Source organism: Notamacropus eugenii, chromosome 3, assembly GCF_028372415.1.
Source record: "Notamacropus eugenii isolate mMacEug1 chromosome 3, mMacEug1.pri_v2, whole genome shotgun sequence".
Taxonomy (NCBI): Eukaryota; Metazoa; Chordata; class Mammalia; order Diprotodontia; family Macropodidae; genus Notamacropus; species Notamacropus eugenii.
In genome coordinates, this window is record NC_092874.1 from 283,480,060 (window position 1) to 283,486,066 (window position 6,007).

The following is a 6,007-nucleotide window of genomic DNA, read 5'->3' on the forward strand; positions in this document are numbered from 1 at the left end:
TGATTTCATTGACAGATATGAAAACAGATAGCAAGCCACATATAATTAAACAAATATGTCTTAGAGATTCTTAAACTGGAGTCCAAAGATTTGTTTTCTAGTATTTTGATGACTTTAATATAATTGGTTTTCTTTGTCCTATGCATGTTTTATTGTATGAATTTAAAAACATGACTCTGAGAAGGGGTCCATAGGCTTCACAAGACTGACTGCCTGTAGGGTCCATGGCACCCCAAAAAGTTACACTTTGCTTCAAAGAGTTGCCTGAAAATCAAGAGAGGATAAAGAACTTGCCCAAAGTCACACAGCTAGTTTAAGTCAGAGATAGAATTGAACCCAGGTCTTCAGCCTCCTTATATAACACCATGCAATATCTCTTGATGAGATATCTAATCTGCATGGACCACATCTTCACAACAACCCTATGAAGTAGTTAGTAAGAATGTGTCCCCCTCCCCCCTTGGACCTGTGATTTTATCAGGGGTAGAGAGCTCCCAAAAAGGAAATTTCCTTTAGCTATGGATATATGCAATTACTCTGCAACTTATGAGACTTGATGAGTTGCTTGATGCACTGAAAGGTGTGACATGATGAGAGTGACATAGTAAATCCCAGAAGCAAGACTTGAACCCAGAACTTCTTAATCCCCCCACCCTCCCCAGACCAGCTTTCTATTGTCTATGAAGTTCTGTCTTAGTGTAAACATTACTCTGTCCAGTTTACAGAAAGGGAAATGGAGGCCCAGGGAGCTTATGTGACCCACACAGGAGAGTGAGTCAGAGAGACAGGATCCAAGGCCAGATCATCCATAAATCTAGTGATCTTTCTGCCATGCTAGAAGAAAATGGAGATTAGGCACAAGCCATCTCTGGCACCAGTAAAAATGATTTCTTTTAAGGAAAGGAAAGTTACACTGGCGCTAATGGCTATCTGTGCCTCTATGTGCAAAATTCTTCCAGAGGTGGGTGATCCCCTTCATGTACAGAGACAAAATATACTACAATTTCATTTTGAATGTGTCATTAAAGATGGTCCCAGCTCTCAGTGGGCCTCTTAAGTACTTACAATTGAGACTTGAGAGTAGATAAGCATCAGTACAATTTACAGATTAGTTAATAACTTATTGCTAATCAATCCATACATTACATTGATTACTTGCTGTGCCTAAAAATTTTCATTAAACCTCTCAAAGTCTTAATTTTCTCATCTGTAATATATATTGGATACAATAATATATTGTATATTGGATATAATAACATATTGGATATAATGATAATTATATATTATATATGATAAAATTCGCACTGAGGTGCAGTACAGATATGAAGCTGACTTCAGAACCAGGAAGACCTGAGTTCAAATCCCTCCTTTGATACATCTTACTAATTGTGTGATGTTGGATAAGTCTAAAAACCCTAGACAACTCTCTAATACTATAAACTTGTATTGATAATGGTAATTTCTTCACCTGGAAGTTCCCTATACCAGTGAAATCACAGATCCAATCTATATCTCTGTCCTATTGTATGCAGAACTAGGGTCTGAGGAAAGATACAAAATTTAGACACGAAAAAAAATTCCAGTCCCCCAAAATTGTAAGGAGCTTACAATATAATAATTTAATGAGAAACCAACATAGATAGCTGTAGCACACAATATCATCCACTAAATGCATGAGGGAGGTACAAAATGAAGAGCTATGTGACATCTGAAGGGGAAGGTTATTTCTGAATGGGAAATCAGGAAGTCTTCTGGGAGAGCTAACGTTGAAGTAAGGCTTTAAAGATGACCAGGAATACAATGAGGGAAGATAGGGAGGCTTGGCATTCTAGGCACAGGGAGCATCCTGAAGCAGAAGCTTGGAAGCAAATAAAATGAAGGGACAGAGTTCCTCCATTTGGCTTGATCACTGAGTTAATGAAGGACAGTGAAAAGCACATGAAAGATTGGCTGGGGTTCCAAAGAATTATAGAATCTAAGAATTTAAAGGAACCTTAGGAAGGTTTATCCTTAAGTAGGATCATCCAACTACTAACCTATTGTCCATTGTGTCTGTAACATGGAGTTCTTGGTGTAGACTGTGCTGTTGAGTTGCTCTAAGTCTTGACTATAGGGAAAGCCAAAGAGACTAATATCATAAAGTCGTCCTTGGCAACATCTTCTGAGCATTGAATCTCCTTTAGAAAATGTTTGTGTTCTGTCTGAGATGTTGGATGACACTGGTAGTGATAATGGAAAGAAATTCTTGGAGCTGTGTTGTAGAGCACTGGCCTTGGTCCTGAACTGTTCAACATTAAAAATGACAGTATCATAGGACCTTGGAGACCATCTAATTCAGTTCCCTGTTTTACGGATAAAAATCCTGAAGACTAGGGAGGTTAAGTGACTTGCCTAAAGTCACACAAAATAGCAAAGGTGCAATCTGAACCCAAATCTTTAGATTCTAGATTTTTGTTCTATCATAACATAAATGAGCTCAGTCAACATGCATTATGAAGCACCTTGTGCTGTGCTCTGTGACATTCTCTGGGGATGCAACAATGAAAATAAAACAGTCCCTGTCCTTAAATAGCTTACATTCTTCTGTGAAGACATAGATGAATCTTCATCTAATTTGTGAATGACACAAAACTAGTAGGGAGAGATGATATTCTAGAGAACTCATTGACCTACATTTGGCATCACTTTTCATATGAAATGTGAGAAATAAAGATGGTAATTCCCAAGGACTTGGGAGGCCATGTGATTCTGCACAAGTCATATTCTGATGTCTCAAATCTCTGGTTTCTAAACCTGTTATTCTCATTGACTTCCTGAGTGTCCCTTAGGTAAATCTGTTGACCATATTGGGCTGTTTATTAGGAAGATGAATTATTAAGATGAATAATTAAGTTATTCAAGGAATTGTGGATCCTGTGGTGAAAAGCATCAGGCATTACAAAATTCTGCTTTGGTCTGGTAGATTCTGGAAACAAAAGCAGTGACTCAATGTGTGAGAAGTCAGCTTTCTAGGTCTGGGACAGAGAAAAGGACAGAAAATCTCCAGAGAACCTCCAGCTCCCTGATAGGTTTGATGAGAAAACAGAAGATAGAACTGTAAAATAATTTTGGGAGCAAGTCTAAAAACAGCTCTTCAAGGCTAAAAAGCCAAGACATGTCACTTGAATGCATTTTCTAATCCAACTGGGAAGATTTGGGATTTTTTTTTTGGTGGGGATCTATAAATATAGCAACTATCTGTCTTTTATGAGGATCTGGAAATAAGAATTAATGCAAGCAACTTGAGAAGCAGTGCTGAGAGATATGATCATATTGGTTTCGAGAGTTTGGAAAGTGTATTGACATTAAAGTTAACCACTATTTCACTAATGTTCCATATGGTCACTAATAGGAATTTATTAAAAATTAAAAGCATTCACTTTGGAGGAAAATCAATAGTGCAGATAACAGAATTAACCTTTAGCCACAGCTCAAATCTTTGGAGTGTGTGAGAATGGGAAATTGTGGAATGTAGAACTAGAAGAGACCTTAGCTTGAATACCCTTGTTTTACATATGGAGAAACTGAGGCTATGTGACTTTACAAAATCATAGAAGGGATCTCAGCAACCATGCTTGCACTACAACATGCCTGACAGGTGACTGTCCAACCTCTATCTGAAGACCTCTAAGAAGGGAGAAACCACTGCCTTTCAAGGGAGCCCACTCCACTATGGGACAACTCTAATAATTTGGAATGCATGCACATTTACATACATGTATATGCACATGTTTACACACATATAAATGCAATATGTACACATGCACACATATGTATTAAACACATTCATAACCCTTTCACCATCCTGACCACCCTCCATTGGATGGTCTCCACCTTATCAATGTTCTTTCTCAATTGTGGCACTTGTTGCCAAAGCTGGTGCTTCTTCCTCTGTAGACTAGACCATGCTTCCTCATCATTTAATGAACTGCTTGCACCACCTCACTAATGGTGCATGATTGAGTAACACAGGCATTCAGAGAGTAACAGGTGTTAAATTGTTAGCCATGGGAGAGTAGCAGATGCAAATGGTTTCTACGGGAGAATGCCTTCTTCTGAGTTGTAGTGAGTATACCTTGAATAAATCTATGGTCCCATAACTTCTGTCCTCTTAAATGTATGCCCTTAAGTAGGAGTGGACAGTCTTTCCACATCAGCTCTAGTAATAGTAGCAAGGATTCACCAGGTTTAGGGTTGTAGTTCTGGAGAGTTTGGGTGATAGCAGTTCCATGGCAATGAGGTTGGGGAGTGAATTTACAGCTGTGGCAGTAGGCACTGAAGGTAAGATCCATCCCTCACCTCCACCTCAACCTCCAGCCTAAGTGATTTTTATTTAAGAGAGTCTTAGAGCCTCCAGCCCACAATAGAATATAAGTTCATTGAGAACAGGGATTGTTTTCGTTATCTTTGTATCTCCATCATTTAGCATAATGACTGACAAATAGTAGACATTTGAGAAATGCTTATTGATTGATCTGTATGCTTGTAGAAATAAACTCCTTGAGAGCAGAGACTATTTTATTTTTTGCTTCTACATTTCTAGCACTTAGCACAGTGTCAGACACATAGTAGAGGCTAATAAATGCTTATTGATTGGTCACAATTTACAAGTCTTTTTTTAATGTTTTTTTCAGTGTTCTATAATCACTACCATATAACTTAGATTATTATTTTTCTCTCCCTTCCCCCTTACCTCCCCCCTCCCTGCTTGAGACAGCATACAATTTTATATGGGTTCTACACATATATTCCTATTAAACACATTTTTACTGTAGTCATGCTGTGTGGAAGAATTAAGATGAATAGGGGAAATCATATAACAAACCAAAACATAATATATACACACAAAAAATGATCTGCTACATTCTGTGATTGAATTTCATAGTTCTTTCTCTGGATGTGGAAGGCATTTTGCCTTAAAAGACCATTGGGAGTCTTTTTAAGTCCTTGCATTGCTACAAAGTTCCAAGTCTACCAGAAAAAAACTCTCACACGCTGTGATTGTTGCTGTGCACAAAGTTCTCCTGGGTCTGCTCCTTTCTCTCAGCATCAGATCATATAAGTCTTTCCAGGCCTCTCTGAAGTCTTCCTGTTCATCATTTCTTACAGCACAATAGTATTCCATTACATTCATATACCATAATTTATTCAGCCATTCCCCAATTAATGGGCATCCCCTTGATTTCCAGTTTTTGGCCACCATAAAGAGTGCTGCTATAAATATTTTTGTACATATGGGACCCTTTCCCATTTTTAAGATCTCTTGGGGATACAGTCCTAGAAGCGATATTGCTGGGTCAAAGGGTGTGCATACTTTTGTAGCCCTCTGGGCATAGTTCCAAATTGCTCTCCAGAATGGTTGGATCAGCTCACAGTTCCAATTCTCCCACATCCTCTCCAACATTTATCATCTTCCTGTTCTGTCATGTTTGCCAGTCTGATAGATGTGATGTGGCACCTCAGAGTTGTTTTGATTCACATCTCTCTAATCAAAAGTGATTTAGAGCATTTTTTCATGTCTATAGATATCTTTAATTTCCTCCTCTGAAAACTGCCTGTTCATATCCTTTGACCATTTATCAGTTGGGGAATGACTTGTATTTTTGTACATAGACCTCAATTCTATATATATTCTATAAATGAGGCCTTTATCACTGACATTAGCTATAAAAATTCTTTCCCAGTTTTCTACATCCCTCTGAATTTTGGTTGCATTGGGTTTGGTTGTGCAAAAACTTTTCAGTTTAATGTAATTAGAATTATCCATCTTGTACTTCATAATGCTTTCTATTTCTTCTTTAGTCAAAAATTCTTCCCTTCTCCATAAATCTGATACACTATTCCTTGCTCCACCAATTTGTCCATAGTATCAATCTTTATACCTAGATTGTGTACCCATTTAGATTTTATTCTTGTATATGGTGTCAGGCATTGGTCTATGCCTAATTTCCACCACACTGTTACCACT